This window comes from Ranitomeya variabilis, chromosome 3 (assembly GCF_051348905.1).
Source record: "Ranitomeya variabilis isolate aRanVar5 chromosome 3, aRanVar5.hap1, whole genome shotgun sequence".
In the NCBI taxonomy this organism is placed as follows: domain Eukaryota; kingdom Metazoa; phylum Chordata; class Amphibia; order Anura; family Dendrobatidae; genus Ranitomeya; species Ranitomeya variabilis.
Genome location: NC_135234.1, coordinates 712,131,016 through 712,156,383, shown reverse-complemented (window position 1 = coordinate 712,156,383; position 25,368 = coordinate 712,131,016). Strand labels below are relative to the sequence as shown.

The window sequence follows — 25,368 nt, the reverse complement described above, 5'->3', positions numbered from 1 at the left end:
AGCCTGATCCTGCAGCCGTACCAAGTGTATAGGAGCAAATGAGAGACGGATGCAAGGCAATTATGACCCCATGATCAGACTACACAAGCTTTGCTTATATTATGGTGTGTAACGATGGTTACAAATAAAAGAGCCCTGTACATAAAATGGAAGGAAATTATTAACATTATTTTCCAGGTTGCTTCCTTTGTTAGATGCATTGGAATAACAAATTGGTTGGAAAGGTAGGGATTCTTTTTTATAACTGAATAATATGTCTTCTATTTTTGGTTCACAGCTCCTTTGCAGACCAATATGTCTCCTGGTAACATACTAAAGACAACTCTGTGCAGTCTGTTCCAGCAGTTACACTTCTGGCCTGTATTTTTCTTTCTGGAATGGAGAAATGATCAAAATTAAAAAAAAATCCCAGTGCTTTCAGACCTCAAATAATGCAAAGAAAACAAGTTCATAATCGTTTAGAAACAACAATACTATAGTTTTAACTCAGGAAGAGTTCAGGAATCAATATTTTGTGGAATAACCATGATTTTTAATCACAGCTTTCATGCGTCTTGGCATGCTTTCCACCAGTCTTTTCACACTGCTCCTGGCACAGAAATGTAAGCAGTTCTTCTTGGTTTGATGGCTTGTGACTATCCATCATCCTCTTGGTTACATTCCAGAGTTTTTCAATTGGGTTCAGGTCTGGAGATTGGGCTGCCCATGACAGGGTTCTGATGTGGTGGGCTCCTAATTTTTGCCAGAGTTGTATAATAGCAAGAATTAGGGAAAAGATACAATGCAGTATGACCACTGCAGGCTGCACTGCGGCAATTCACTTGTTATACTTGGTGCTGTTATGTGCTGATGGGTATTACAACAATTGTAGTGTACATCTGGAAGGGTGCGACAGAGACTGTGGTGTATCTGCCCCTGAAGACAACAATTTGTGGTGTGAACATTTATACGTGGTTTTATTGTGTAATGTGATTAATGCAAAGTGTTATAAATACTGATGCTGCTGTGTGGGTACTGTAAGGTAACGTCTAAGGTAACTGGTGCACTCATCTCGGGTAGGGAAAGTGTAGAATATAGGCTAGTGCTTAGGTAGTGATAGATAGGAACATTAGGTTGGATAAGCAGTGGCGGTCTTATTGGTGTACAGTAATAGGAATAGTGTGGAATATCATTAGATGTTTGGGGCAAGCCCAGCATGCGAGGGGATGGGACAAGTAAAGGAGAAACACTTCCTCATTTAGTTAGAGAGAGTTAGGGATGTAGTGTGAGGTTTGTGTGAAGATTAAGTTCAAGTGGCAGTAGGTTGGAGGCACGAGGTGTACATATCATTCTGACAGCATGAGGTTATACCAAATTTCCTGCATGTTTTTCTCTAGGGCCTATGGCCTGAACTAGGCACTGTGGAGTGTGCCATAATCTCTTCCATACAGAGGAAGCTGGATGGTGAACCGTGAGTGGGAGGTGTAACAGATCATGGGAATGCTGTGGTGCTGGACGGTAAATGCCTGGGGCTGACAGGAGGATGAAGCGTAGGGATAGTCCAAGCTGAACGTAAGCAAAGGCTTGAAATGTGCTGTGTAGATGTAACTGGAACCGGAGGGTGCTGGGGCTGAAACTGCATGTTTCGAGACTGATGTACTTGAACAGTCCAGTAAAGTTGATCTTGTCAAAATGACCCGAGTGTCCCCTGATGTATGCGGCTGATGCTGGAATCAAGGTCATGAATGTAGTGCAGGCGTCTGGCCTACAAGTGAGTGCAAAGCAAGCCTCACAGCCCAACACATATGGACCGAGACACTGTTTGTATGGAAAGTGCCAGGGCATGGAGAAGCATCAGCCTGCCCACGACTACCTCCCTTACACATCATCGATGCATTACAGAATATAGGCTGCCATTCTGTATTCTGCTGAATATGAATTCTCCTCTCTAGGCTTCATACCAGTGAGTATATAAAGGGGTTGTCCTCTTTCTGAAAAAAATTCACATACATTAGTAAACAAAAATATAATTGTGTGTGGGTTTTTTTTTCCCCGCCTGGGTCTTTGCTGAGGCTCCCGGTGTCTGCTGTTGTCCGCAGCTTTGACATCACATTGATGGCACCAGAGATAACTGATACCGATGTACCACATTATGGATTTCCTTTGTGGAGTTTTTCCTGGTTCTCACTTTTAGAATCTGTTTCAGTTTTTGGTTGAATAGAATCTGAAATGAAAGTTGTCCCCTTTAATCAATGGTGAGAATGTAGGTTCAGCGACAGGTACCGATGTATTATAAAGACCTCACAATGCAGAAAGATATCCTGACGTGGAAGAGTGTGTATGGATAACTAATAATGATGAGCGAGTGTACTCGTTGCTCGGGTGACCTCCGAGTATTTATGACTGCTCGGAGATTTAGTTTTCATCGCTGCAGCTGAATGATTTACAGCTACTAGCCAGGCTGAGTACATGTGGGGGTCGCCTGGTTGCAAATGCAATGGCTTTGTTATGTTAACCTAAAGTGAGCTTGACAGCTGATACAAGCTGTCCGATCCACAAGCAGCATGTATCAGACTCTGGCTGTATGATGTCAGCCAGGCATGTTTGAAGCAGCTCTCTGCCTATATGCCATCAATCCACGGCAGTGGGAGGGGAGACGTCTGACTAGTCTGCTAGGTTATTGCGCTGTGATAAGTTTCTTCTGGCTTAGATTAAAGAAGCACTCCTCCTTCCATGAAAGGTTTTACCCTATTAATATATTGCAAACATCATATTAAATAGCACTGTCCATTTACAATTGCTCATTTTGCCTTTCTACACAGCTAATGCTTCTCTTTTCTCTTCCATATATAGAAAAAGGAAGTCTCTTGTCCTTGCATGAATCATTACCTTCTGAGCAATTGTAAGTACACAGTGCTGTGTAATATGATGATGGCAATATATTAAGAGGAAACAAATTTTGATGGAGTGCTTCTTTATCCCCTTCACGCCGCAGTCCTTTTTCGGTTTTGTGTTTCTGTTTTTCGCTCCCCTTCTTCCCAGAGCCATAAGTTTTTAATTTTTCCATCAATATGGCCATGTGAGGGCTTGCTTTTTGCAGGATGAGTTTTACTTTTAAAACAACACATTGGTTTTACCATGTCATGTACACAAAAACGGGAAAAAAATTCCATTTGTGGTGAAATTGCAAAAAAAGTGCAATTCCACAACTGTTTTTTGTATTTCTTTTACCATGTTCACCAAATGCTAAAACTGACCTGCCATTATGATTCTCCAGGTCGTATGTCGTGAAGAGGTTAAGCATGCTACATCTGTATGTTCATACAGATCCGTACTGTTTATACTGTGTGTGTGTGTGTGTATACATATATAATGTATGTGTGTACATTTTTTCCTGTTTTAAATAAAATCACAGCACCTTGCTTTACTGTACCACTATCCTATTTCGGAATGACCCAGTTCCAGGTGCGCAGAACCAGTCAGTGCCAAAACTTTATTACAGTTCATTAGGCATGAAAATGTTTACAGATGTATCATGTTCTGGGGAGCAATTTCTGTCTTTAGTACCCAGTCAATTAGGTCCTAAAGCATTACAGTGTCATTAGCATTCACGTATGTGGCAATAATTACAGGATGTTGTTACTGGAACACTAATGGTTTAGCTTTGGTGAGATGTAGGGTGAATCCCTGAATGGCTGCTACTATTGAAAACTATGTCATCATTAATTTCACTAAAATCCTATCAGGGAAAAAATATATATATATACAGTACAGACCAAAAATTTGGACACACCTTCTCATTTAAAGTTTTTTCTGTATTTTCATGACTATGAAAATTGTACATTCACACTGAAGGCATCAAAACTATGAACACATGTGGAGTTATTTACTTAACAAAAAAGTGTGAAACAACTGAAATTATATCTTATATTCTAGGTTCTTCAAAGTAGCCACCTTATGCTTTGATGACTGCTTTGCACACTCTTGGCATTCTTGGCGTGTACATGAAAGAATGAATGGGGCCATGTATCGTGAGCTTTTGAGTGCAAACCTCCTTCCATCAGCAAGGGCATTGAAGATGAAACGTGGATGGGTCTTTCAGCATGATAGAGTTGGATCCTTCTTGCCCTTTATATTTGTACGGCTATGCCCAGGAGAAGTAAGTCTTCTAGTGTAGGGTCCAATTTGAAGCGGTTACTTTGTCATTGGCAGATGGGCTCACATAATTAGATAAAAATCTGTTCAAAGAACTTCAAATTTATGGGGAAGCATGGTGGCTCAGTGGTTAGCACTGTAGCCTTGCGGCGCTGGAGTCCTGGATTCAAATTCCACCAGGGACAACAACTGCAAGGAGTTTGTATTTTCTCCCCATGTTTGTGTGGGTTTCCTCCGGGTTCTCCAATTTCCTCCCACATTCCAAAGACATACTGATAGGGAATTTAGATTGTGAGCCCCATCGGGGACAGCAATGATGTGTGCAAATTGTAAAGCGCTGTGGAATATGTCGGCGCTATATAAATAAAAGATTATTATTCTTTTTTTTTTTATAAGTATAGCCTATGTACAGTAACGATATTGCAGTTCATATATTCAATATATACATACTGTATAGCCTAGTGACAAATTGCTATAAGGCATGCATAGAGTGTAACTTCGGTATGTGTAGAGTGCATGTTGAACATGTGTAAACGGCATGTACGGCATTTCGGGCATGTGTACACTGCATGTTGGCAGGGCCATCATCAGGGCATTACTGCTCTTAGTGGCATATGGGGCCCGGCGAGCAGAGGGAGCCCTCTCTTCTGCTCACCGGGCCCCAGCGACAGGTTTCTGCAGCTTCAGTAACTGATCGTACGTCCTCCCATACCGGTTTTGGGGGTGCATTATACTGGTATGAGGCTGCATTATACTGGGTTGGGGGTGCATTATACTGGTATGGGGCTGCATTATACTGGTATGGGGGTGCATTATACTACTATGGGAGTGCATTATATTACTATGGGGGTGCCTTATACCACTATGGGGTTGCATTATACTGGTATGGGGCTGTATTTTACTATGGGGGTGCATTATACTATGGGGCTGCATTATACTGGTATGGGGGTGCATTATACTATTGTAGGGGTGCATTATATTGCTATGGGGTGCATTGTATTACTATGGGAGTGCCTTAGACTACTAAGGAGTTACATTATACTGGTATGGGGCTGCATTATACAGGTATGGAGGTGCATTATACTACTATAGGGGTGTATTATACTACTATGGGGGTGCATTATACTGCTATGGGTGTGCAGTTTACTACTATGGGGGTGCATTATACTATATATGCCTATGGGGTGTATTATACTACTATGGGCGTGCATTATACTACTATATATGACTATGGGATGCATTATACTATAATGAATGACTATGGGGGCAATATGGAGAGACATGAGGCAGAATGGGAGGACACATAGGGTCCAGAATGTGGAATATTATCACTGTTGGGTGCTAATTTAGGATATTTATTTTTGAGGATACTGTTTTCAGTGTGGGGAGGAGAGGTCCTGTTGCTGTGCGGGGCGACACAGTCACTTTTTTTCTTCATCTGGTGTAGTGTGGATGTTGGGGAATGTGTTCCAGATAACTGTATTATTTTCTGCAGCTGGCCGAAAATGAAAAACGAAGATGAAGGACTTCAACTAGAGACGTCACCGGTGAGTCAGTGTGTTACCTTTACACGAACACTATACACTGTATACTATATACAGAGTTCCTGTGTATAATGTCACTGGTGATCACTGTATTACCTGTACACTGACACTATATACAGAGCTCCAGTGTATAATGTCACTGGTGATTACTGTATTACCTGTACACTGACACTATGTACAGAGCTCCTGTCTATAATATCACTGGTGATCCCTGTATTACCTGTACACTGACACTATATACAGAGCTCCGGTGTATAATGTCACTGGTGATTACTGTATTACCTGTACACTGCCACTATGTACAGAGTTCCTGTGTATAATGTCACTGGTGATCCCTGTGTTACCTGTACACTGACACTATATACAGAGCTCCGGTGTATGTCACCGATGATCACTGTATTGCATGTACACTGACACTAAATACTGTGTACTATATACAAAGCTCCTGTGTATAATTGCATATATGGTAAAATTAGTATTGTTTTTTTTATTAATGATCAGTATTGTAGTGATCGGTCAGTGTGTGGTTGTAATATGTGGTCTGGACATGGTGCGGTGGTATTTGTCCCTTATATGTGATATTATTCAGTCACTGTTATGGTAATATGTGGTCCGGCCATGTTGTGGCCATATTTGTCCCTTGTATGTGGTATTATAGGTCACTATGTGATGGTAATATGTGCTCTGGTCACGGTGTGACAGTATTTGTCCCTTGCATGTGGTATTATTGTTCATTTTAAAAATTGTATGTGGCACATTCTCTTAAAGAAAAATAGAGAAAAATATACTTAAAAAGAGTATTGTATATTTTAACAAATATTTAATAGGTTACAGTAGAATAGGGCAAGGCCAGAAGAGTCTACCTAGTCGTGGTGGCGGCTTATTAAAAATCTTTTAGCCAAAACAAAAGCTGCTTGCTATGTATATGATCTGGTGTTAGATAGGAACTGATAATGTGTGATTGGTGAGGACAGGGTGCAGAAGTGGAGTTTTTCTATGAGTGGGAATATAGGCTGAACTGGATGGACAAATGTCTTTTTTCGACCTTGCTAACTATGTTACTATGTTACTATGGGAGGTGGGAATGTGGAAAGTTCAAGGGTTGAAGGCAGAGCTGGGGTGGAGCCTGGGCGGAGTCTCAAGGGGACCCGAAAATTTTGCAAGCATGGAGCCCCGAAGATCCTAGTGGCAGCCCTGTATGTTGAGCCTGTGTAGAGTGCATGTTGGGCCTGTGTAGAGTGCATGTTGGGCCTGTGTAGAGTGCATGTTGGGCCTGCATAGAGTGCATGTTGGGCCTGCGTAGAGTGCTTTTTGGACCTGTGTAGAGTGCATGTTGGGCCTGCGCAGAGTGCATGTTGGGCCTGTGTAGAGTGCATGTTGGACTGGTGTAGAGTGCATGTTGGACCGGTGTAGAGTGCATGTTGGGCCTGCGTAGAGTGCATGTTGGGCCTGCGTAGAGTGCTTTTTGGACCTGTGTAGAGTGCATGTTGGGCCTGCGTAGAGTGCATGTTGGACCGGTGTAGAGTGCATGTTGGGCCTGTGTAGAGTGCATGTTGGACCGGTGTAGAGGGCATATTGGACCGGTGTAGAGAGCATGTTGGGCATGTAAATGTACCATGCCATTCTGTTCTCTTCATTAAAACAGTGGAGCGTCGTGGTGTGACGGGCGTAATACAAATGCTAAAATTAGCTGATAGTACTGCTGATAGACTATACACAAGACTATCTGCTGTACATGCCAGTTATAGGAGGCATCATTCTGTCCCGAAAGAGTAGGCATCATGCCAGCAGCAGATCTCTTGTTTACTCTGGCAGATGTGCTGCTGACAATGATGAGAATGTCCCACATAATTGAGCTGACAATTTTTTTGCCCTTCTGAATGCACATTTGTCCGATATCAGCCCATGTAAAGAGACCAGTACTCTCGGTCTATGGCATTTTTTAATGTAGACACGTGGAAGCAACATAAAGGTCTCCAGTTGATAAATGGATAAAAATCTGCCCTGGTTGCTCTATGTCCATTGAATAGCACTAACAATCACAATATTAATTTATTTTCAAATGAAAAAACCTCTTGAAAACTGATTATCTCACAATTTTGAAAGCAGAACATGCAGTTCAAGAGGTATTATTGTGTTTGATCATCAGGACTGTGATCCAGATATGGACAATAAATCTATAGCCATCTGTAATTATGGAAATCCAGACAGAACAGAGCAGTCAGTTTTAGTTATCTGTCCGTCTTTTTGCCTATTATTGATAATCTGTCTATAGATCATCGATCATCCATCCATGCATCCATCCATCCATCCATCCATCCATCCATCCATCTATCTATCTATCGCATTTATTTGCGGCCTAATGACGACATATCTTGCAAAACTATCGGACGGTTTTGTGTGTCTGCAGACACCAATCTTTCCATTTTACAGATTACATCTGGCAGTGAACAGCTGACAACTGTTGCTGCAGGGGAAAAGCAGAATAGGGCGGCATATAGGATAATGTAATAGGGATAATGAGTTACACATTATAGGACAATTTTAGCGGCTGTGCGTGAACCTTACCATACAGAATAACTATACTCTATAGAGATGCCCTAGAGCAGGAATGGGGAACCCTTTTTTGTGCGGAGGCCATTTGGATATTTATACCATCCTTCTGAGACCGTCCAAAAATTATCAACTTGAAAATTATCCTGCTATGTGTGGTCAAACATTTAATTAACTCACCTCTAATATGGCTGGAGCTGCTTCTCTTTGGTGAGGTGTGATGTTAGGTGGTATGGATGATGGTGTTACTTACAACTGATTTTCAAGGTTTTCCATCAGTCTGGAGTGCAGGCTATTTTTTTTTTGCAATTTGGTAAAGAACTTGCAGCAGTCATACCGAACACAGATGTTTATATCAGGCCTGGACTGGCCCACAGGAGAACAGGAGAATCCTCCGGTGGGCCCCTGTGCCACCACCCTCCTCTATGAGCAGTACTTGGCAAAATATACTTGAATCACTATGTACAGACAAAGGAGGCATCTTATTCATTTAAAAATCTACCCAGTACATTGTTATATAAATTTGTGATGGAAGATAATGTCACATGTGCATGTAGCTGAAAAGTGGGATCCTGGAGTTGGTTACTGGTGGGCCCTGCAGGTCTCCTCACAGTAATAAATCCATCACTGCTCACTTTAAATTTATAGAACTCAAGCAGTGAGATGTCTGCAGTCAGGGCTGGCGTCACCACCCGTCTCGCCCATACAAGTTACAGGGTCCTGGACAAACGAGAGGGCCCATTTGTCATAGGGGACACCGGCGTGTTATGGGGCACGTGAGGTCGGGTACCAAGCACCGCATACTGTTTCATATATCTCTTTGCATTCCACACTTCTTCTGTCTCCACTGCTCTGGTATCCGCTGCTCCAGTCTCCCCAGCTTTTTCTGACTCTCTCTGACGTCTCAGTGCAGAGGGCGCTATGATGTCAATACAGCGCGCCCTCTGTGCAGAGAGTCAGAAGACGCTGAGCAGACCGATACAGCAGATACTAGAGCAACGGGGAACGAGAAGAGGTGAGTATTTGATTTTTTTTATGAATGGAGCAATATATGGTGACCTTATACTGTATGGAGCACAATATGGGGCCATTATACTGTATGGGCCAATATATGGGACCCATTTACTATGTCTAGCACTATATGAGACATATACTGTATGGAGCAATATATATGACCTATTATACTATATTGAGCATTTTGTGGGGCCCATTATACTATATGGAGCACTATGTGGGGCCCATTATACTGTATGGAGCACTATGTGGGGCCCATAAAACTGTATGGAGGATTATACAGTCCTGTCTAAAGTGAAAACTCTGCGTGACTGCAGATTTTTGAATCCCTCCAGTGCATGCAGTGAGCGCTGCGAGGATTTGCTGGTTTCTGAGCTATTGCAGAACTTACTTGCAATAGATAGTTCTCTCCCAGGACTCGTTTCCAGAGTCACTATGTCTCTTAGTAATTTCTGCTCCAGATCTCGCTATCCCTTTTACTTCAGTCTCTTTTCACTTAGGGACACCACCACTACAGTATAGACATTACAGGATACATGGGGCTACGGTATAGACATCACGGGAGACTTGGACTGCGGTATAGATGTAAGGGCAGCTTATACCCTTGCACCTGTTTCTACGTTCTTGAATGTCTGCTATATACATATATATGATGTTATGTTGTATAATGCCTTGTATCATAATGCTGCTATGCTGTATAATATATATATATATATATATATATATATATATATATATACTAGATGGTGGCCCAATTCTAACGCATCGGGTATTCTAGAATCTGCATGTCCACTTAGTATTTTGCCCAGTCACGTAGTATAATGCTCCATGCAGTTATGGCCCCATAGATGCCCCATATAATGCTCCATGCAGTTATGGCCCCACAAATGTCCCATATAATGCTCCATGCAGGTCATTATGGCCCCATAGATGCCCCATATAATGCTCCATGCAGTTCATTATGGCCCCATAGATGCCCCATATAATGCTCCAAGCAGTTATGGCCTCATAGATGCCCCATATAATGCTCCATGCAGTTATGGCCCCATAGATGCTCCATATAATGCTCCATGCAGTTATGGCCCCACAGATGTCCCATATAATGCTCCATGCAGGTCATTATGGCCCCATAGATGCCCCATATAATGCTCCATGCAATTCATTATGGCCCCATAGATGCCCCATATAATGCTCCAAGCAGTCATGGCCCCATAGATGCCCCATATAATGCTCCATGCAGTTATGGCCCCATAGATGCCCCATATAATGCTCCATGGAGTTATGGCCCCATAGATGTGCCATATAATGCTCCATGCAGTTATGGCCCCATAGATGCCCCATATAATGCTCCATGCAGTTATAGCCCCATAGATGCCCCATATAATGCTCCATACAGTTATGGCCCCATAGATGCTCCATATAATGCTCCATGCAGTTCATTATGGCCCCACATAGATGCCCCATATAATGCTCCATGCAGTTCATTATGGCCCCATAGATGCCCCATATAATGCTCCATACAGTTATGGCCCCATAGATGCCCCATATAATGCTCCATGCAGTTATGGCCCCAGAGATGCCCCATATAATGCTCCATACAGTTATGGCCCCATAGATGCCCCATATAATGCTCCATACAGTTATGGCCCCATAGATGTCCCATATAATGCTCCATGCAGTTATGGCCCCAGAGATGCCCCATATAATGCTCCATACAGTTATGGCCCCATAGATGCCCCATATAATGCTCCATGCAGTTCTTTATGGCCCCATAGACGCTCCATACAGCATTGTGCCACATGTAATGCTGCTGCAATAAAAAAAAAATCACATACTCACCTCTCGTCGCAGCTCCTCAGCGTCCCGTCTCTCCGCACTGACTGTTCAGGCAGAGGGCGGCGCACACACTAATACGTCATCACGCCCTCTGACCTGCACAGTCACTGCAAGAGGAAGGGAAGATGGAGCAGCGCCCAGCGGATGGAATGTGGTCAGGTGAATATGAAATACTCACCTGCTCCTGACGTTGTCCCTGCCTGTCCCATGGTACCGCAGCTTCTTCGCGCCTGCGCGAGAAGGACCTGCCATGACGTCACGGTCACATGACCGTGACGTCATGCCAGGTCCTTCTCGCGCAGGCGCGCAGGGCCTGTGATGAGGTCACGGTCACATGACCGTGACTTCATGGCAGAGCCTTCGCGCATACTATCCTTGCCAACGGAAGGTGAGTATATAATGGTTTTTTATTTTTTTTATTATTTTTAACATTAGATTTTTTTTACTATTGACGCTGCATAGGCAGCATCAATAGTAAAAACTTGGTCACACAGGGTTAATAGCGGCAGTTACGGAGTGCGTTACCCGCGGCATAACGCGGTCCGTTACCGCCGGCATTAACCCTGTGTGAGCGGTGACCGGAGGGGAGTATGCGGGCGCCGGGTACTGAGTGCGGGGAGTAAGGAGCGGCCATTTTCTTCCGGACTGTGCGCGTCGCTGATTGGTCATGGCAATGGTCGTGGGCGTTTTCCCACGACAAATCAGCGACTTGGATTCCATGACAGACAGAGGCCGCGACCAATGAATATCCGTGACATAAAGACAGAAAGAAGGACAGACAGATGGAAGTGACCCTTAGACAATTATATAGTAGATATATATGTTCTGGTACTGTATAGATAGGCAAAGTGTAGTATTTGGATTAGCCCACTAGAGGGGGCACTTCTAGTTTGAGCATAGCTCCTTTGAGGTACGTGGAAGGAGTGGGGCTGAGCAGGGAGGGATGGACACACTCACAGCCTCCCTGTTTGCCTCAGCTGCTCAGTGCTCACTGCTGTGTTATTGCAGAGCGACAGATGCAGATCAGTGAGTAGTCGATGATGCCTTGTGTGGGGTCAGGTGTACAGTGTGGATGTAGCAGAGCCGTGTGTGTGTGCGAGGTGTATGGAGCGGAGCTGTGTGTGTACGAGGTGTATGGAGCGGAGCCGTGTGTGTGCGAGGTGTATGGAGCGGAGCAATGTGTGTACGAGGTAGATGTAGCAGAGCCGTGTGTGTACGAGGTGTATGGAGCGGATCCGTGTGTGTACGGGGTGTATGGAGCGGAGCCGTGTGTGTGTGCGAAGTGTATGGAGCGGAGCAATGTGTACGAGGTGGATTTAGCAGAGCCGTGTGTGTGCGAGGTGTATGGAGTGGAGCCGTGTGTGTGCGAGGTGTATGGAGCGGAGCCGAGTGTGTGCGAGGTGTATGGAGCGGAGCTGAATGTGTACGAGGTGTATGGAACGGAGCGCGTGTGTACGTAGCGGAGCCGTGTGTGCAAGGTGTACGGAGCGCAGCCGCGTGTGTAGGAGTAGCTATGTGTGGCCATTATATGGTACGAAGTATCATGTGCGGCCATTATACAGTATGGAGCATCATGTGCGGTCATTATACAGTATGGAGCATCATGTGCGGTCATTATACAGTATGGAGCATCATGTGCAGCCAATATACAGTATAGAGCATCATGTGCTGTCATTATACAGTATGGAGCATCATGTGGCCATTATACAGTATGGAGCACTGTGTGGCCATTATACAGTATGGAGCACTCTGTGGCCATATTTTTTTGTTTAGAATTATTGTATATGAAACAGTGTGATCAGCAGTGCTAAATGGGTGTGGTTGGGACGTGGATATGGGTGTGACTAATTATGAATGGGTGTGGTCAGAGGCGTGGCTTAAAATTTGCCGCGGCACGCATTGTGCGCCGCTAACTTTGTCCCTCTTTGCCATCTTCAAAAGTTGGGAGGTATGAGTAAACTACGTGGGAAGATGCCTAAATGTCTGGGGTGAAACGGACAAGGAACCTCTGAAGGTAGTTAGACTGGCCAGACAGAACGCTGCAATACCGGAGACAGCGGTATGACCCTGCGATAATCCTGGGGGTGTTAGGGACGGCACAGGGAAAGGAAAGGTTATGATGTGTGAAGGATCCTGTGTTGTACCTGTGGCTTAACTGGATGAACTGAGAAAAGAATTGAGTAAAGTTGTTTGTTTAAAACTGGATTTGAACTCTGCCTGTCTTTGCATGATATTTGGGAAAGGAAACCCCCAACAGACTGGAGAGGACTCTGATGTGCAAGTAAGTGAGCCATCCAATACACAACAGAAGGGACAATGTATTTATGTGACAGAGAGCCAGGGTGTTCAAGTACTGCCACTCTCAGCCATGACTACCCCCCTGGCCTCTGTTACATAGACATCACAGGAGACATGAGGGCTGAGATATAGATATCACAGGAGACATGGGGCTGCGGTAAAAACATCACAGGAGACATAGGGCTGTGGTATAGACATCACAGGAGACATGGAGGCTGCGGTACAGACATCACAGGAGACATGGGGCTGCGGTACAGACATCACAGGAGACATGGGGGCTGCGGTACAGACATCACAGGAGACATGAGGCTGCGGTACAGACATCACAGGATATACGGGGCTGGGGCATAGACATCATAGGAGACATTGGGACTTTGGTATAGACATCACAGAAAACATGGGGAGTCAGCATATACATCACAGGACAAACCAGGCTGCAGTATACCGTATAGATATCACAGGAGACATGGGGTTTCTGCTGTCTTGTTCTTTGCAACAAGAGCGCATCGTGCGCTAACTCCACCGACAGGGAATGTCCTGACGCCGGCACTTGCTTGTGTCAGGATGTAATATTTAATTGCATTTGAACCTACGGCCCAAACACTGCGGCCCTTTGGAATCTGCTCTACAGTACGATATATAGCACTGACAGTTTATTCTATCGCACACTTTCCTTCCGTAAAAAAAACAATTTAGTTCCATGCAGAGTTTATTTCATAACTGATCAACTGAAAACCAATTTGTGCACTCGTGTCTAAACTGAAGATTGAGCATCTCTTAACCTCGCTGTTTTCATTAAGTGTCTCTGTTTCCGCATTAATAAACCTGTTTTCTTTCCATTTTTATAGTATATTTAGTTTTTAACTTACATTATCAGTGTCACTTCTTCACTTCTTATTTGTAGACAGGGCCACCGTCAGGGCAGTACATGTATACCAGTGCCAGACAATACACCCAACCATGAAAGACACATCACATCAATTTATTTTACATACAAGGCAGTCCCCTGACCCTTCCACAAAATATAGTGGCATTAATGAAGCCTCTTAGTGTTCCTACACAGTTTACCACCCCTTATCTGGCCCCCATTACCCTGCAGTGACCCTCACATTAATTCCACAATAATTTTTTTGATCACTGGACGGATTGTAATGATATTTATGGTCCTTTGCATTTTGACACTGATAAGTCCTTCACTATATTTCCTCTTGGCTCAGTATATTCTGAGATAATTGGGTTGACATGACAAGCATAGAAAAAAACAAAAACAAACAAACATAATGTTGTGATATTCTGCCAGGAGATGTTTCTGCTATATGTATTTATATGTGGCCACCTAGTGGTTGTGAGGTGTATTACAACCTGTCAAAGGTTTTGCAACCGTTTAGTTAGAATGGATTGAATTTGTATTGTGAGAAAATTGAATCCTTAACAGAATTTGCAAAAAGGTAAGAGTGCGCAGGGACGGGCATAGCATTGGTTCAACTGGTGTGGTCGCACAGAGGTCCAAGAGGGAAGGAGGCCACTACCACCCTCCAAAGCAGGTGAAATTGTGAATTATGATGAGCTGTTGGACTTAATAGAGCCCACGTGCTGATTTTGCACTGGGGTAGCAGCTTTTACAATTTTTAATTACCAAAATTAAAGAGAAAAAAAAAATAAAGATAAATAAAAATATAATTCAAAAGAACGTGATCTCCTTTATATAATGATCCCGGATGTGTAATCTTCCCTGAAGTCTGACCAAAATCAAATAAATTCAAATTAATCATCTAGAATTGAATTGTTCATTATACCGTGGACACTTCAGCGCTCGGCAGCAGCAATTAGACAAGGCCCATGGAAATACATAGAAGAGATTCTCCTCTAAGCTTAAAATCAAAGGCTTGATGACCCAGATCATTCACCTACAAAGTATTCAGTCTACCTAGGGCATGCTTCAACAAAGGGAAACAATCCTTGAAATATGATGTTTCTTCTGAGCTTTTGGGTTGAGGTATTCTTACAAATAAATGTAGACGGCGGCGTACAGAACGGATCCTTATATTTCAGCATATTTTGTATATGGGATTGAAATGCAATTTACAATTTTGTCTGATAGATGCGTAATTCCTCTCCGGCCATGCCTGACAGATTGCTTGTGTACATATTAGCATTAGCATGGTGCTGGATAATAGCACCAATTTATTTACATGTCACCCACCCAGGCAGTGGTGGAACGCATGGACGCCTACGTTGTAGAGTGAGCGGATTAGATGATCAATTTATATTTCCGAATGTCAAGTGGGCAAGATGGATGGGTGATGCAAAATGCAAGGAAGACGGGTCTACTATAGAGAAAAGGCGCTACTCAGGGGTCCGTTGAACAACAATTCCTTTTTGGGACTACCAGCAATCAGCTGTAATCTGCTGGTAAACTTGGCATTATGGCCCCGATTCGTCATTTACATTTTTTTTAAGTCGTTTTTTATTTTGGCTTATAGTATTTGTTTCCGTTTTTAAAGGCAAATTCATTAAAATAGCGCACACGATTCATGAATTTGTCACAAAGCCCAAAATTATCTTTTTTTTTTTCCAGCCCGTTTTATGAAAATTTTTAGCGCAAAAAGTTGCACCTTTTAGAAAAAAAAAGTTTAAGAAAAAATGTGACTTTTTAAATGGCGTACATAAAATCACTCCAAAGGTGGACTGGAGTGCATAAAAAAAAAGTTGCATCTCATCAATCTGTCTGAAACACCAAGTAAAAGTACATCAATCTAAACACCAACAGACAACTTGAGAAAAAGGGGCAAATTGTTTGATGAATTTGTCGTAAAGATAAAAAAGTCAGTAATTGAGAGGTATTCTAGCCAAAAAGCAGGCGGAAGTGCAATGATGAATCGGACCCTGTGGGGTGATAATATATGGTCACGGTGTGGTGGTATTTATTCCTTGTCTGTGGTATATTGGTCTTGGTATAGTGGATGGGGTTCAGTAACAGGATGGTGGTTATTCTCAGACACTATACGGTGATAATATATGGTTAGTTATGAGCAAATATGTTCAGCACTATTCGTTACTTGCACGAATGGTACGGTATTCTGGCTATTTGTTACTCGGCAAGTAATTTGCTAATCGCCTGAGTATATTTGAGTGACTCGCTCAGCATGTTTGGCGCTTTATTTGCTTGCTAATCACAGTACCGGCACCATCTTTAGTGTGGCATTGCTGTGATTGGCTGCCCGAACACCGGGGGTTTATTGCTCTGTCATGTGCATGACAGCGCGGCAAACACCGCTTCTGATCGGCGGTGAAATCATCACTGCCGGTCAGAGAGCCGCTGCTCCCACGCTGTCAAAAGACAGCGTAAGCACGCCGGTGTGATCAGAGGTACAAAGTTTACTTCCGGTCACTGGTGTTACTGATGGGACTACTGCTCCCATCAGCCAACACCTGCTGCCTCTAATAACAGTAATAATTTTAAAAAACAGCATGGGTTTCCTGTATTTTTGATAACCAGCAAGGCAAAACTCACAGCTTGGGGCTGCAAACCTCAGCTGTCAACTTCAGCAAGGCTGGTTATCAAGAATAGAGGGTTTTTTTAATTATTTAAATAAATAATTTTAAAAAATGGTGTGGGGTCCCCCACATTTTTGACAACCAGCGCTGCTAAAGCAGACAGCTGGGGGGCTGGTATTCTCAGGCTGGTAAGGGGCCATGGATATTGGCCCCCTTCTAGCCTAAAAATAGCAGCCCGCAGCTGCCCAGAAAAGGCACATCTATTAGATGGATCTATTCTGGTGCTTTGCCCGGCTCTTCCTACTTGTCCTGTAGCGCTCTCCTCCACCAACTTTGGTCGCATGCCGCTCTGTGCTGGCGCACACAGGACATTTCAAGGTATCCAGGCAACTTAAAACCATTGGATCTGCAAACGGCAGGATATTGATAATATTGACTATACGAGTAAAATTGTTCTGATGAAGGTCCGGTGTTATGATCCGGTGACCTTGGAGCCGCATGTGAGACTTTCTCAGGAGTAGGTGGTACCTGTACTGACCGCAAACCCTAAACTAACACCGCAACTAGAAGTAGCCGTGGGATGTACCTAACACGTCCTAGACACCTCGACACAGCCGGAGGACTAAATACCCCTATAGATAGAAATGGGAATTCTATCTTGCCTCAGAGCAGAACCCCAAAGGATAGGCAGCCCCCCACAAATATTGACTGTGAGTATAAGAGGAAAAACACACGCAGGCAGAAAAACAGGATTTAGCAAAAGAGGCACTTCTAGCTAAATAGAAAAGGATAGGACAGAATTCTAAGCGGTCAGTATTAAAATCCTAAAAATATCCACAGCAGATAATACAAATATTCTACATCTAACTAAAGACATAGAAAGTATATCTGCATCTCCTGAGAATCCAGCATGACTAATCCAAACAAAGTCTAAGCTGGACAAAAATACAATGAATTGCACTGAATTGCAAAGCACACTGCATGTGTGCACAGAGACAAAAAACCAGACACTTATCTTAGCTGAATTGGCAGCAGGGCATGAGGAGCCAGAGAGAGATGCAATCCCTCCAAGTACAATGGACAACTGGCATGGACTCATGGATCCTGCACACCTAAATACCTAATAGAGCTGCAATCAGCAGAAACACCTGCCCGGATTACAACCCCAAGACAACTGCACTACCACCAACAACCACCGGAGGGAGCCCAAGAGCAGAATTCACAACAGTACCCCCCCCTTGAAGAGGGGTCACCGAACCCTCACCAGAGCCCCCAGGCCGATAAGGACGAGCCAGATGAAAGGCACGGACCAAATCAGCAGCATGGACATCAGAGGCAAAAACCCAAGAATTATCCTCCTGGCCATAACCCTTCCATTTGACAAGGTACTGAAGCCTCCGCCTCGAAATGTGAGAATCCAAAATCTTCTCAAGAAGATACTCCCCATAAACTAACACAGGAGCAGGAGGATCAACCGAGGGAACAACGGGCACCACATATTTCCGCAATAAAGATCTATGGAAAACATTATGGATGGCAAAAGAGGCCGGAAGGGCCAAACGAAAAGACACCGGATTGATAATCTCAGAAATCCTATAAGGACCAATAAACCGAGGCTTAAACTTTGGGGAAGAAACCTTCATAGGAACATGACGGGAAGACAACCAGACCAAATCCCCAACCCGAAGCCGGGAACCAACACACCGACGACGGTTAGCAAAACGCTGAGCCTCTTAAGGAGACAACACCAAATTGTCCACCACATGAACCCAAATCTGCTGCAACCTGTTAACCACAGAATCCACACCAGGACAATCAGAAGGTTTAACTTGCCCCGAAGAAAAACGAGGATGAAAACCAAAATTACAAAAGAAGGGCGAAACCAAGGTAGCTGAACTAGCCCGATTATTAAGGGCAAACTCGGCCAATTTCAAGAAAGCCACCCAATCATCCTGATCAGCAGACACAAAGCATCTCAAATAAGTTTCTAAAGTCTGATTAGTTCGCTCGGTCTGGCCATTTGTCTGAGGATGAAATGCGGAAGAAAAAGACAAATCAATGCCCAGCCTAGCACAAAAGGCCCGCCAAAACCTAGAAACAAACTGGGAACCTCTGTCGGACACAATATTCTCCGGAATACCATGCAAACGAACCACATGCTGAAAAAACAACGGAACCAAATCAGAAGAGGAAGGCAATTTAGGCAAAGGCACCAAATGAACCATCTTGGAAAACCGGTCACAAACCACCCAGATAACCGACATCCTCTGGGAAACCAGAAGATCTGAAATAAAATCCATAGAAATATGCGTCCAGGGCCTCTCAGGGACCGGCAAAGGCAAAAGCAACCCACTAGCACGGGAACAACAAGGCTTGGCCCGCGCACAAGTCCCACAGGACTGCACAAAAGAACGCACATCACGCGACAAAGAAGGCCACCAAAAGGACCTACCAACCAAATCTCTGGTACCAAAAATACCAGGATGACCAGCCAACACAGAACAGTGAACCTCAGAAATCACTCTACTAGTCCATCTATCAGGAACAAACAGTTTCCCCACAGGACAGCGGTCAGGTTTGTCAGCCTGAAATTCCTGCAGAACCCGTCGCAAATCAGGGGAAATGGCAGAAAGGACCACCCCTTCCTTCAGAATGCTGACCGGCTCAAATACCTCAGGAGAATCAGGCAAAAAACTCCTAGAGAGGGCATCAGCCTTAACATTCTTAGAACCCGGAAGATACGAGACCACGAAATCAAAACGGGAGAAAAACAGGGACCATCGAGCCTGTCTAGGATTCAGCCGCTTGGCAGATTCGAGGTAAATCAGATTTTTATGATCGGTCAAGACCACAATACGGTGCTTGGCTCCCTCAAGCCAATGTCGCCATTCCTCAAACGCCAACTTCATAGCCAACAACTCCCGATTGCCGACATCATAATTGCGTTCAGCAGGCGAAAACTTACGGGAAAAGAAGGCACACGGTTTCATCAAGGAACCATCAGAATTCCTCTGAGACAAAACGGCCCCTGCCCCAATCTCAGAAGCGTCAACCTCAACCTGAAACGGAAGAGAAACATCTGGCTGACGCAACACCGGGGCAGAAGTAAATCGGCGTTTAGGCTCCTGAAAGGCAGAGACAGCCACATGGGACCAATTCGTTACATCAGCGCCTTTCTTCGTCAAATCGGTCAGGGGTTTAACCACACTGGAGAAGTTAGCAATGAAACGGCAATAAAAATTAGCAAAGCCCAAAAATTTCTGAAGGCTCTTCACAGATGCGGGTTGAATCCAATCATGAATGGCCTGAACCTTAACCGGATCCATCTCTATAGATGAGGGAGAAAAAATAAAGCCCAAAAAAGAAACCTTCTGCACTCCAAAGAGACACTTAGACCCCTTCACAAACAAAGTATTATCACGAAGGATCTGAAATACCATCCTGACCTGTTTCACATGAGACTCCCAATCATCGGAAAAAATTAAGATGTCATCCAAATATACAATCATGAATTTATCAAGATAATTCCGGAAGATATCATGCATGAAGGACTGAAAAACAGATGGAGCATTAGAGAGCCCGAATGGCATCACAAGGTATTCAAAATGGCCTTCGGGCATATTAAACGCAGTTTTCCATTCGTCACCCTGCTTAATACGAACAAGATTATATGCCCCCCGAAGGTCAATTTTAGTAAACCAACTAGCCCCCTTAATCCTGGCAAACAAATCGGAAAGCAAAGGTAAAGGGTATTGAAACTTGACCGTGATCTTATTCAAGAGGCGATAATCAATACAGGGTCTCAAGGAGCCATCCTTCTTAGCAACAAAAAAAAATCCCGCTCCCAACAGTGAAGAAGATGGCCGAATATGCCCTTTCTCCAAAGACTCCTTAACATAACTCCGCATGGCGGTATGTTCTGGCACAGACAGGTTGAAAAGTCGGCCCTTAGGAAACTTACAGCCTGGAATCAAGTCAATAGCACAATCACAGTCCCTATGCGGTGGAAGGGAACTGGACTTGGGCTCATCAAATACATCCTGAAAATCAGACAAAAACTCTGGAACTTCAGAAGAGGAGGAAGAGGAGATTGACATCACAGGAACGTCATTATGAACCCCCTGACAACCCCAACTAGTCACAGACATAGACTTCCAATCCAACACAGGATTATGTATCTGCAACCATGGAAAACCCAGCACAATAGCATCATGCAAATTATGCAACACCAGAAAACGACAATCTTCCTGATGGGCTGGTGCCATGCACATGGTCACCTGTGTCCAAAACTGGGGTTTATTTTTAGCCAAAGGTGTAGCATCAATGCCCCTTAAAGGAATAGGGTTCTGCAAAGACTGCAAGGGGAAACCACAACGCCTGGCAAATTCAAAGTCCATTAAGTTCAAAGCGGCGCCTGAATCCACAAACGCCATGACAGAAAATGACGACAATGAGCAGATCAAGGTCACAGATAACAGAAATTTAGGTTGTACAGTTCCGATGGTAACTAAAATAGCGATTCTCTTTGTACGCTTTGGGCAGACTGAAATGACATGAGAAGCATCGCCACAATAAAAACACAACCTATTCTGATGTCTGAATCCTTGTTGTTCCGTTCTAGACAGAATCCTATCACACTGCATAGGCTCAGGCATCTGCTCTGAGGACAACGCCACAGCGCGCACAGTTCTGCACTCCCGCAAGCGCCGATCAATCTGAATGGCCAGAGACATAGAATCACTCAGACCAACAGGCGTGGGAAACCCCACCATAACATCTTTAACGGATTCAGAAAGACCCTTTCTGAAAATTGCCGCCAAAGCATCCTCATTCCATTTAGTCAGCACAGACCATTTTCTAAATTTCTGACAATACAATTCTGCCGCTTCTTGACCCTGAGACAGGGCCAACAAGGTCTTCTCCGCTTGATCTACAGAATTTGGTTCATCATATAATAATCCTAGAGCCTGAAAAAAGGCATCTACATTAAGCAAGGCCGGATTCCCAGATTCCAGGGAAAATGCCCAATCCTGAGGGTCGCCACGCAGCAGGGAGATGACAATTTTAACCTGCTGAATGGGATCACCAGAGGAACGAGGCTTCAGAGCAAAAAACAGTTTACAATTGTTTTTAAAACTAAAAAATTTGGACCTGTCCCCAAAAAACAAATCAGGAGTAGGAATCCTAGGCTCTAAAAGCGGAGTCTGAACAATATAATCAGAAATACCCTGTACCTTAGCAGCAAGCTGGTCTATACGAGAAACTAATCCCTGAACATCCATGCTAGCACAAGACTCCTCAGTCACCCAGAGGAAAAGAGGGAAGAAAAGACAAAGCAGGCTACAGAAAAAAAAATGGCTCTTTCTTCCCTTCTTCTGAGATGCATTTAACTCATTGTTGGCCAGTTGTACTGTTATGATCCGGTGACCTTGGAGCCGCATGAGAGACTTTCTCAGGAGTAGGTGGTACCTGTACTGACCGCAAACCCTAAACTAACACCGCAACTAGAAGTAGCCGTGGGATGTACCTAACACGTCTTAGACACCTCGACACAGCCGGAGGACTAAATACCCCTATAGATGGAAATGGGAATTCTATCTTGCCTCAGAGCAGAACTCCAAAGAATAGGCAGCCCCCCACAAATATTGACTGTGAGTATAAGAGGAAAAATACACGCAGGCAGAAAAACAGGATTTAGCAAAAGAGGCACTTCTAGCTAAATAGAAAAGGATAGGACAGAATTCTAAGCGGTCAGTATTAAAATCCTAAAAATATCCACAGCAGATAATACAAATATTCTACATCTAACTAAAGACATAGAAAGTATATCTGCATCTCCTGAGAATCCAGCATGACTGAAAAATCCAAACAAAGTCTAAGCTGGACAAAAATACAATGAATTGCACTGAATTGCAAAGCACACTGCATGTGTGCACAGAGACAAAAAACCAGACACTTATCTTAGCTGAATTGGCAGCAGGGCATGAGGAGCCAGAGAGAGATGCAATCCCTCCAAGTACAATGGACAACTGGCATGGACTCATGGATCCTGCACACCTAAATACCTAATAGAGCTGCAATCAGCAGAAACACCTGCCCGGATTACAACCCCAAGACAACTGCACTACCACCAACAACCACCGGAGGGAGCCCAAGAGCAGAATTCACAACAGTACCCCCCCCTTGAAGAGGGGTCACCGAACCCTCACCAGAGCCCCCAGGCCGATAAGGACGAGCCAGATGAAAGGCACGGACCAAATCAGCAGCATGGACATCAGAGGCAAAAACCCAAGAATTATCCTCCTGGCCATAACCCTTCCATTTGACAAGGTACTGAAGCCTCCGCCTCGAAATGTGAGAATCCAAAATCTTCTCAAGAAGATACTCCCCATAAACTAACACAGGAGCAGGAGGATCAACCGAGGGAACAACGGGCACCACATATTTCCGCAATAAAGATCTATGGAAAACATTATGGATGGCAAAAGAGGCCGGAAGGGCCAAACGAAAAGACACCGGATTGATAATCTCAGAAATCCTATAAGGACCAATAAACCGAGGCTTAAACTTTGGGGAAGAAACCTTCATAGGAACATGACGGGAAGACAACCAGACCAAATCCCCAACCCGAAGCCGGGAACCAACACACCGACGACGGTTAGCAAAACGCTGAGCCTCTTAAGGAGACAACACCAAATTGTCCACCACATGAACCCAAATCTGCTGCAACCTGTTAACCACAGAATCCACACCAGGACAATCAGAAGGTTTAACTTGCCCCGAAGAAAAACGAGGATGAAAACCAAAATTACAAAAGAAGGGCGAAACCAAGGTAGCTGAACTAGCCCGATTATTAAGGGCAAACTCGGCCAATTTCAAGAAAGCCACCCAATCATCCTGATCAGCAGACACAAAGCATCTCAAATAAGTTTCTAAAGTCTGATTAGTTCGCTCGGTCTGGCCATTTGTCTGAGGATGAAATGCGGAAGAAAAAGACAAATCAATGCCCAGCCTAGCACAAAAGGCCCGCCAAAACCTAGAAACAAACTGGGAACCTCTGTCGGACACAATATTCTCCGGAATACCATGCAAACGAACCACATGCTGAAAAAACAACGGAACCAAATCAGAAGAGGAAGGCAATTTAGGCAAAGGCACCAAATGAACCATCTTAGAAAACCGGTCACAAACCACCCAGATAACCGACATCCTCTGGGAAACCAGAAGATCTGAAATAAAATCCATAGAAATATGCGTCCAGGGCCTCTCAGGGACCGGCAAAGGCAAAAGCAACCCACTAGCACGGGAACAACAAGGCTTGGCCCGCGCACAAGTCCCACAGGACTGCACAAAAGAACGCACATCACGCGACAAAGAAGGCCACCAAAAGGACCTACCAACCAAATCTCTGGTACCAAAAATACCAGGATGACCAGCCAACACAGAACAGTGAACCTCAGAAATCACTCTACTAGTCCATCTATCAGGAACAAACAGTTTCCCCACAGGACAGCGGTCAGGTTTGTCAGCCTGAAATTCCTGCAGAACCCGTCGCAAATCAGGGGAAATGGCAGAAAGGACCACCCCTTCCTTCAGAATGCTGACCGGCTCAAATACCTCAGGAGAATCAGGCAAAAAACTCCTAGAGAGGGCATCAGCCTTAACATTCTTAGAACCCGGAAGATACGAGACCACGAAATCAAAACGGGAGAAAAACAGGGACCATCGAGCCTGTCTAGGATTCAGCCGCTTGGCAGATTCGAGGTAAATCAGATTTTTATGATCGGTCAAGACCACAATACGGTGCTTGGCTCCCTCAAGCCAATGTCGCCATTCCTCAAACGCCAACTTCATAGCCAACAACTCCCGATTGCCGACATCATAATTGCGTTCAGCAGGCGAAAACTTACGGGAAAAGAAGGCACACGGTTTCATCAAGGAACCATCAGAATTCCTCTGAGACAAAACGGCCCCTGCCCCAATCTCAGAAGCGTCAACCTCAACCTGAAACGGAAGAGAAACATCTGGCTGACGCAACACCGGGGCAGAAGTAAATCGGCGTTTAGGCTCCTGAAAGGCAGAGACAGCCACATGGGACCAATTCGTTACATCAGCGCCTTTCTTCGTCAAATCGGTCAGGGGTTTAACCACACTGGAGAAGTTAGCAATGAAACGGCAATAAAAATTAGCAAAGCCCAAAAATTTCTGAAGGCTCTTCACAGATGCGGGTTGAATCCAATCATGAATGGCCTGAACCTTAACCGGATCCATCTCTATAGATGAGGGAGAAAAAATAAAGCCCAAAAAAGAAACCTTCTGCACTCCAAAGAGACACTTAGACCCCTTCACAAACAAAGTATTATCACGAAGGATCTGAAATACCATCCTGACCTGTTTCACATGAGACTCCCAATCATCGGAAAAAATTAAGATGTCATCCAAATATACAATCATGAATTTATCAAGATAATTCCGGAAGATATCATGCATG

General features: G+C 44.2%; 1 protein-coding gene across 2 annotated transcripts in view; it reads left to right on the top strand.

Moving 5' to 3' along the window:
• Positions 1–25,368, top strand: part of MTUS2 (microtubule associated scaffold protein 2) — an 866,587-nt gene that overhangs the window by 83,838 nt on the left and 757,381 nt on the right. The window contains exon 2 of one of the 2 annotated variants that reach the window (XM_077298285.1): positions 2,833–2,881. The exons of the other annotated variant lie outside the window; for it this stretch is intronic. The gene's annotated coding sequence lies outside the window, so the exon portion shown is untranslated. The remainder of the gene's footprint in view (positions 1–2,832; positions 2,882–25,368) is intronic. 2 annotated transcript variants of the gene reach the window in all.